This window comes from Moschus berezovskii, chromosome 3 (genome assembly GCF_049115385.1).
Source record: "Moschus berezovskii isolate FMDL1 chromosome 3, NW_MosBer_1.0, whole genome shotgun sequence".
Classification (NCBI taxonomy): domain Eukaryota; kingdom Metazoa; phylum Chordata; class Mammalia; order Artiodactyla; family Moschidae; genus Moschus; species Moschus berezovskii.
Window position 1 is genome coordinate 114,166,675 of NC_142462.1, and position 9,608 is coordinate 114,176,282.

Here is a 9,608-nt window from a genome sequence, read left to right on the forward strand (position 1 = left end):
TTTGGTGCCTCTGCCTTTTCTAAAACCTGCTTGAACATCTGGGAGTTCACGGTTCACATACTGCTGAAGCCTGGCTTGGAGAATTTTGAGCATGACTTTACTCACGTGTGAGATGAGTGCAATTGTGCGGTAGTTTGAGCATTCTTTGGCATTGCCTTTCTTTGGGATTGGAATGAAGACTGACCTTTTCCAGTCCTTTGGCCACTGCTGAGTTTTCCAAATTTGCTGGCATATTGAGTGCAGCACTTTCACAGCATCATCTTTCAGGATTTGAAATAGCTCAACTGGAATTCCATCACCACCACTAGCTTTGTTCGTAGTGATGCTTTCTAAGGCCCACTTGACTTCACATTCCAAGATGTCTGGCTCTAGGTCAGTGATCACATTGTTGTGACTATCTTGGTCGTGAAGATCTTTTTTGTACAGTTCTTCTGTGTATTCTTGCCACCTCTTCTTAATATCTTCTGCTTCTGTTAGGTCCATACCATTTCTGTCCTTTATCGAGCCCATCTTTGCACGAAATGTTCCCTTGGAATCTCTAATTTTCTTGAAGATATCTCCTGTTTTTCCTATTCTGTTGTTTTCCTCTATTTCTTTGAATTGATCACTGAGGAAGGCTTTCTTATCTCTCCTTGCTATTCTTTGGAATTCTGCATTCAGATGCTTATATCTTTCCTTTTCTCCTTTGCTTTTCGCTTCTCTTCACAGCTATTTGTAAGGCCTCCTCAGACAGCCATTTGGCTTTTTTGCATTTCCTTTCCATGGGGATGGTCTTGGTCCCTGTCTCCTGTACAATGTCACGAACCTCCGTCCAGAGTTCATCAGGCACTCTATCGATCAGATCTAGTCCCTTAAATCTATTCCTCACTTCCACTGTATAATCTTAAGGGATTTGATTTAGGTCATACCTGAATGGTCTGGTGGTTTTCCCTACATTTTTCTATTTAAGTCTGAATTTGGCAATAAGGAGTTCATGATCTGAGCCATAGTCAGTTCCTGGTCTTGTTTTTGCTAACTGTATACAGCTTCTCCATCTTTGGCTGCAAAGAATATAATCAATCTGATTTCGGTGTTGACCATCTGGTGATGTCCATGTGTAGAGTCTTCTCTTGTGTTGTTGGAAGAGGGTGTTTGCTATGACCAGTGCGTTCTCTTGACAAAACTCTATTAGCCTTTGCCCTGCTTCATTCCGTGCTCCAAGGCCAAATTTGCCTGTTACTCCAGGTGTTTCTTGACTTCCTACTTTTGCATTCCAGTCCCCTATAATGAAAAGGACATCTTTTTTGGGTGTTAGTTCTAAAAGGTCTTGTAGGTCTTCATAGAACCATTCAACTTCGGCTTCTTCAGAGTTACTGGTTGGGGCATAGGCCTGGATTACTGTAATATTGAATAGTTTGCCTTGGAAACGAACAGAAATCATTGCCTTTTCACTTGGGCTTCTTTTATTACTTTGAGGTTACAGAAGTAAACATCTGTCCAAGTTTAGCTAATGATTCAGTTCTATTCCCTTACACTTTCCATTAAATTTTTTCCCCGTTACTGACCTATGCAATGTTTATTTGGTGTATGGTTTGAGGTGTTAAGTTGTTCTTCCCTTACCCAATTGCTAACTAATTGTCCCAATACCGTTTATTAACAAATTTGTGAAGCATCCTTTATTATATGTTTACTATTATACAAACTATTTCCAGATTATCTCTTTTTCCCCTTCATGATTTATTCTTGTATGAATACCAGTATCTTTAAAAACAGTTTAAACTGTATATTTCATCTGATATAGGTCTTCACATTATTCTTCCTTTTCAGAATTTCTTTTGTGTTATTTTTCATTCCAAATGAAATTTTAAATCCTTTTATCAAATACCAGAAATGTATATTGAAATTTTGATAGAAATGATAAAATAAATTATAGAAATTAAATGTAAACTATTAACATCTTGCTGCTGCTGCTAAGTCACTTCAGTCGTGTCCGACTCTGTGCGACCCCACAGACGGAAGCCCACCAGGCTCCCCTGTCCCTGGGATTCTCCAGGCAAGAACAGTGGAGTGGGTTGCCATTTCCTTCTCCAATGTTAATTAAGATTAACATCTTAATAACACATAATCTTCCTATTTAGGTATATGGGATTCTGCTCCATTTATTCAATTTTTCTTTTACAACATTCAGTAGTTTCGTGAACTTTCTCATACTAAGACTTTCTCCTTATCTGGAATGGACACCTTGCTCTGCTGCTGTCAAGTTCTAAAGATTTGCTCCTTCTGGGTTAGGAGAGGGCTTCAGGGTGGCTAAGGAATCTCATTCGAGGTAGAGCCACATTCGTTTGCCCCATGGTGGGCTTTGACCAAGTGACTTTGATAGTTCCCAAGGTGTGGTAGCATGCCAGCAGCATCAGCAAAATTCAGGAAGTGTTACAAATGCAAATTCTTGGGCCCCTGGGAGCCCTACTGAATAAGACAGTCTGGGGTGCGGCCCAGCTGTGTTTGACAAGTTCTCTCGATGATAACTGCTGAATACTAACGTATGAGGAATAGTACTTTTTTTTAATTAAAAAATTTTTTTTTTAATTTGGCTGTGCTAGGTCTTAATTGCGGTAGAAAGGATCTTCCATCTTCGTTGGGGCACGCAGGATCTTTATCTGGGGCACATAGTCTTCGCTGTGGCATGTGGGATCCAGTTCCCTGACCAGGGATTGAACTCAGGCCCCATGCATTAGGAGCTCAGAGAATTAGCCACTGGACCACCAGGGAAGTCCCTGAGGAATACTGCTTTAAAGCAATGATTCTTAACCTTGGCTGCACAGTACAGCCATCTAAGGAGCTTCTCAAAAATACTGTGGTGAAGTCATTGCTCCCTCCCCACCCCCATGCTGATTGAATTGGCCTGGAGTGGAACCAGGTACAGGGTTCTTCTAACCACCTGCTGGTGACTCTAATGCATAGCTGCAGCTGAGGACCACAACTCTAAACTGCAGTTCACATATAAAATGGGAAAAGCGGTATTTCATAGGGTAGTTGTAAGAATTAAGTGATAGCTTATGGAGTTAAGCATAGTACTTGCCGTGCTGTGCTGCTGTACTCAGTTGTGTCTGACTCTGCGATGCCACGGACTGTAACCCACCAGACTTCTCTGCCCATGTGATTTTCCAGGCAAGAATGCTGGAGTGAGTTGCCATTTCCTTCTCCAGGGGATCTGCCCAGGAATTGAACCCATAACTCCTGCTTTGGCAGGTGGATTCTTTACCACTGAGCCACCTGGCAAGCCCAAGTGTAGTGCTTAGCAAATGCTAAAACACTGGACAAATGGTAGTTATTGTTGTGGTAATCCTCAGACTTAGAAGATCTGTGCTACGCTGTCATATCACAAAAGGTACAGGCTTTGGAGTCAGGTGGCTTAGACTTAACCCTCAGTCTAAGACATTTGGAGCTGTGTGATTTTTGGCAAAAGACCTAAGTCTCAGTTTCTGCATCTGTAAAAGGGGGATACTTATGGGAATTAAATAAGATCAGGCTTACAAAGCACAATCCCTGGCATCTGGTAAGTGCTCTAAAACATTGACATGACTTGCAATCATGGTTGTCACTGCTTGTAAAGTTCCTGATGATTCAAACCACATTGATCTCTCGAAATGTTTCAAGTTCACCATACATGTTTTACTTGTTTTCCAGTTATCTCCACATCCAGGGCTTTACTATTCGTTTCCTTGTTTTATCTAAGTCTTCTTGAATGTATTGCTGTTTGTTTTGGTGATTTTATTTCATATATATGTAATTTTTAATTATTTATTTATTTTTCAAAGTTTCATGATATTTTCTTAAGCATTACATAAGACAATCAGTTCAGTTCCGTTCAGTAGCTCAGTCATGTCTGACTCTTTGCGACCCCATGGACTGCAGCATGCCAGGCCTCCCTGTCCATCACCAACTCCTGGAGCTTACTCAAACACATGTTCATTGAGTCGGTGATGCCATCCAACCATCTCATCCTCTGTCGTCCCCTTCTCCTCCGGCCCTCAATCTTTCCTAGCATCAGGGTCTTTTCAAATGAGTCAGCTCTTTGCATCAGGTGGCCAAAGTATTGGAGTTTCAGCTTCAGCATCAGTTCTAATGAATATTCAGGACTGATTTCCTTTAGGATGGACTGGTTGGATCTCCTTGCAGTCCAAGAGACTCTCAAGAGTCCTCCAACATCACAGTTCAAAAGGATCAATTCTTCGGTGCTCAGCTTTCTTTATAGTCCAACTCTCACATCCATACATGACTCCTGGAAAAACCACAGCTTTGACTAGACGGACCTTTGTTGGCAAAGTAATGTCTCTGCTTTTTAATATGCTGTCTAGGTTGGTCATACCTTTTCTTCCAAGGAGCAAGCGTCTTTTTATTTCATGGCTGCAGTCACCATCTGCAGTGATTTTGGAGCCCCTCTCCCAAAATAAAGTCTGTCACTATTTCCACTGTTTCCCCATCTATTTGCCATGAAGTGATGGGACCAGATGCCATGATCTTTGTTTTCTCAATGTTGAGCTTCAAGCCAACTTTTTCATTCTCCTCTTTCACTCTCATCAAGAGGCTTTTTAGTTCCTCTTCACTTTCTGCCATAAGGGTGGTGTCATCTGCATATCTGAGGTTACTGATATTTCTCCCGGCAATCTTGATTCCAGCTTGTGCTTCTTCCAGCCCAGCGTTCCTCATGATGTACTCTGCATATAAGTTAAATAAGCAGGGTGACAATATACAACCTTGACGTACTCCTTTTCCTATTTGGAACCCATCTGTTGTTCCATGTCCAGTTCTAACTGTTGCTTCCTGACCTGCATATAGGTTTCTCAAGAGGCAGGTCAGGTGGTCTGGTATTCCCATCTCTTTCAGAATGTTCCACAGTTTATTGTGATCCACACAGTCAAAGGCTTTGGCATAGTCAATAAAGCAGATGCTTTTCTGGAACTCTCTTGCTTTCTCCATGATCTAGCGGATGTTGGCAATTTCATCTCTGGTTCCTCTGCCTTTTCTAAAACCAGCTTGAACATCTGCAAGTTCACGGTTCACGTATTGCTGAAGCCTGGCTTGGAGAATTTTGAGCATGTAGCTGTCTGTAAAAGTATTTGATTAATCTTTTATAGTACACCTTCCAGTTCAGTTGAAGGGTGGTAGAGCTCTGAAGGATTCTGGCACTTCCATGCCATGCTGTTCCAACTCACGACCACATTTGGCTGACACACGTGCTTCTCTAAGACTGCCCCAGGAAGGCCACAGAACTTGTATTCTTGTAGATAGTCGTGAAATTGTTTCTGGTTCAGAAGTAGTTTCTTCCTTAAGAGCAATTCATGGCTTACAAATAGAGGTCTGTCCTCTTAATGGTTGTGATTATATCGTGAGTAACCGCATGGTGGTGGAAAGGAGGTCTCAGTCTGAAATGTTAAATAGCATCAACAAGAACAAGCTCATCGATCAGATCCAGTACCTACAGAGCATGTTTGAAAGAATATGTGTGATTGTGGAAAAGGACAGAGAAAAAACAGGTTTGTATTTTTATAAGGCTGTAAAGGAACTTGACTATTATTTAGTTCATTATTCTACTGTCAGGATGTGGTAGGCTCTTAAAATGTGAATACCTGACTCATGAATATTTACATAATGTCACAATATTTTTCATTAGTCCCTGTGTTTAAATGCAGCTTACGAGAATTGAAGAGGGTGAACTGAAGGCAAGTGAACCAGTCATAAGTCTTTATCTGGGAGGATCCCTGGGAAGGGTACCAGAAATAAGGTAGCAGTGTGGGAGAGGAGGTTTCAGGAGTTTAAGAAGGTAGAATTAGCAGGAGTAAGTGGAAGCAATCAAGAATTACTCTTGAACTGACCGGTTTCTTGATTACTGGGCAGTCAGGTAGTGGTGCTGTTCTTTGAAATTATGAATATGGGAGAAGCAGCAGATTTGAGAGACTGAAGAGGTGTTTAATGTTGAATACGTTAAGACGGAATTCTCAGTGGGTCACTAAAATGGGTACCTAGGATATTTTAGAAAATGCAGGCTTGGAGCTTCCGTTAGGAAGGGAGTTTTATGGGTAATGTTTAACTGTATAGGGCGTCCCTGAGACTAGTGAAAAGATCATAGGATATGGAATCAGAAGAGGCAATGAGTTCTGGTGTCTTCTATAGCTATGTGACATTCCATTTGACAATTAACTCCTCTGAGGAGTTAATAGCATACTTCTCCTAGTCATCCCATGGTGTTACAAGAATTCAGTGAAATCATGTAGCTGAAAGCCACTATGGAAGAATTCAAGGATTATACTCATTACGTACATAAAAGGAAATAATGTTTATGTAAAACATTGGTTCAGAAATTGAGTGACGTACCTTTTCATCACCACTGTCATTATTGAACCGTGTGATCATGAGTAAGTCACTCTATCTTTCAGTAACCCCAATCCAATCTTTTTTTTTTTTTAATTTGACAAATGAGGGCTTTAGATTATATGATCTTTTGGGTCTTTCTAGTGCTAAATTTCTATAATTTACTTTATACTAACATGCCCTTCGGAGAAATCAATGGCAAGCCACTCCAGTACTCTTGCCTAGAAAATCCCATGGATGGAGGAGCCTGGTAGCCTGCACTCCGTGGGGTCGCTAAGGGTCAGACACGACTGAGCGACTTCACTTTCACTTTTCACTTTCACACACTGGAGAAGGAAATGGCAACCCACTCCAGTGTTCTTGCCTGGAGAATCCCAGGGATGGGGGAGCCTGGTGGGCTTCCGTCTATGGGGTCACACAGAGTCGGACACGACTGAAGTGACTTAGCAGCAGCAGCAGCAGCAGCAGTAGCAGTAGCAGACCTTTTCACAAATGTTTTCATTAATCCCCTGAAATACTGTCATGATTTTACAGAGGCAGAAAGTCTCAGAGGTGGTCAGGTACTTAATGTCTCCTAGCTGGTGAGTGAACAGTGTCACAAACCCATGAGTTTTGAATCATGGGTTTGAGAAACCAGTCTCTTTTTACTAAGCCGTTCAAGGGTGAAATCCTCAATGCACATGAAACACTAGAGGGAAAACAAATAGTTTTGGTTGTGACCAGAGAAATTAAACCATCTGGCTAGCCAAAGCCCAAAAGGTATTTTTTCTAGTTGCAGTCAGGTCTTATCTGCTGGTCGCTGGTGCCCTGACACGTGCTGATTCCATGGAGTTAAGAACTGCCTCTTCCCCCTCATCTTTCACTTTCCGTCTGGTCCACCTCAGTAGATTGTTCTGAGCTGCACAGTGTTTACTTACCGGTTGGTTTTAGGGTGCAGCTCGTGTGCAAGTGTATTTTACCTTTAGTTTCTCATTTTCAGCATGGAGCAGTGCCACACTAATCTGCTGAGTTGTCTACAGCTTTCCTGTCAAACAGCGCTAAGGCTCTGTGGAGGCTCAGGGGCCATCAGCGCACCAACACACCGACCCTTGGCTTGTTTTCTGACTCAGGGGAGCTGTTGACATCTAATGCAGTCACTCTCTATAAAGTATCAAGCTAATGCTCCTAAGTTCCTCTTACAGTCAGTCTTTCCCCGAAAAGGTGGCGATGGCGTGATTCAGAACATCCGTTTAGCTACACTGGGTTCAGGCTGCAAGCCTGTTTCTCAGCCCAGCGTCCTGGAGCCCACCTACTCAGCAGGCTCCTCTGCACTGGCCCAGAGTAATAGTGTATCTGCACTTTCCTGAGCGAGTCCCCAGGATCTGGTCAATACTTTAGGACACACACATGTTCATTCACACGATCCTAGGGACTAAGGCTATTCATCTGTGTCCTCCACAATTAGCATGTGCCAGGTGCTCAGGAAAGTTCTAACTGAATGGATTCTCAGCTTTCTGTTGAAATTCATGTCTATCACATGGAATTATACATTTTTAGGTATTTCTTATTTTTATCAACTGTATTATAGGCCCTAGCCATACCATCTGGATAAGTATCTCTAAAAATACCATTTATCTAAACATATGGAGCTAGATTCCTACTAGTTCAGGAATTATTCACAGGGCAGTTACTGCCAATACTGCCAGTGTTGCAGGGAGAGAAAGTTACGGCTAGAGCAGTGGCTGTTGTGCTTTGCCAGTGGGGAACTGGGGTTAAAGGTGTTTTATTTTCCACAATAATCTGCATATAGTTAGCGCTTCTGTACTGTACACTTAAAAACAGTCAGGATGGTAACTCTTTATGATTTTGCCACAGTAAAAATATTTTAAAAATTTCCTAGACAGAATACTTGGGGGAAAAAAATCAGAGAAGCCCTTGCATATCATTGGAAACTCACTGCTCAATTCAGTTCAGTTCAGTCGCTCAGTCGTGTCCGACTCTTTGCGACCCCATGAATCACAGCACGCCAGGCCTCCCTGTCCATCACCAATTCCCGGAGTTCACTCAAACTCATGTCCACAGAGTCAGTGATGCCATCCAGCCATCTCATCCTCTGTCGTCCCCTTCTCCTCCCGCCCCCAATCCCTCCCAGCATCAGTCTTTTCCAGTGAGTCAACTTATCACATGAGGTGGCCAAAGTGTTGGAGTTTCAGCTTTAGCATCAGTCCTTCCAATGAACACCCAGGATTGATCTCCTTTAGAATGGACTGGTTGGATCTCCTTGCAGTCCAAGGGACTCTCAAGTGTCTTCTCTAGCACCACAGTTCAAAAGCATCAATTCTTCAGCGATCAGCTTTCTTCACAGTCCAACTCTCACATCCATACATATAAAAAGTTAATTTGGTTGACTATGTACAAGTTAATCTGGCTAAGACCAAGTTTTTTCAAAGAACTTGCAAAACCCTTCATAGTCTGGCTTTTGTTTCATTATATCTAAAGTCATACTGCTGCTGCTGCTGCTAGTCACTTCAGTCGTGTCGGACTCTGTGCGACCCCATAGACGGAAGCCCACCAGGCTCCCCTGTCCCTGGGATTCTCCAGGCAAGAACACTGGAGTGGGTTGCCATTTCCTTCTCCAATGTGTGAAAGTGAAAAGTGAAAGTGAAGTCACTCAGTCGTGTCCAACTAGTAGCGACCCCACGGACTGCAGCCTACCAGGCTCCTCCATCCATGGGATTTTCCAGCAAGAGTACTGGAGTGGCTTGCCATTGCCTTCTCCGAAAGTCATACTAGTTAGTGTTTTTTCAGTTCCTCAAACTGGACCATTTCATCTTTGGGCTTTGCCAATGGATGGATCTTCTCTATGCCTCTAATGCTTGTCCACCATTTTTATTCTGCCCCATCCCAGTTTATTCTTCAGAGCTCTTTAGGGAGGCCTTCTTTAAACTACCTAACGAAGTTTTGGCCTCTTGGTATCCCTCTGGATCAACCCATCGATCCATCCACATTCTCACTGAAGTCTGGATTTTTCCTTTGTAGCATATAATACGATTGTATTTGAGTAACTGTGTAATATCAGTCTCTCGCACAGGACTGAAAGTTCCATGACGTAGGGACTGTTTCCTGCAAACCACTGTATTACCAGGACTCTGGCAGCTTGTATAAAGCAGGTATTCAGTACTCTCCTACCAGGCACAGCCTTTGATCCCACAAATTTATCTTACAGATATTCTCAAAGGAGTAGGCGGAGAGGAACATAAAGTTTGTGAGCTTGGTGG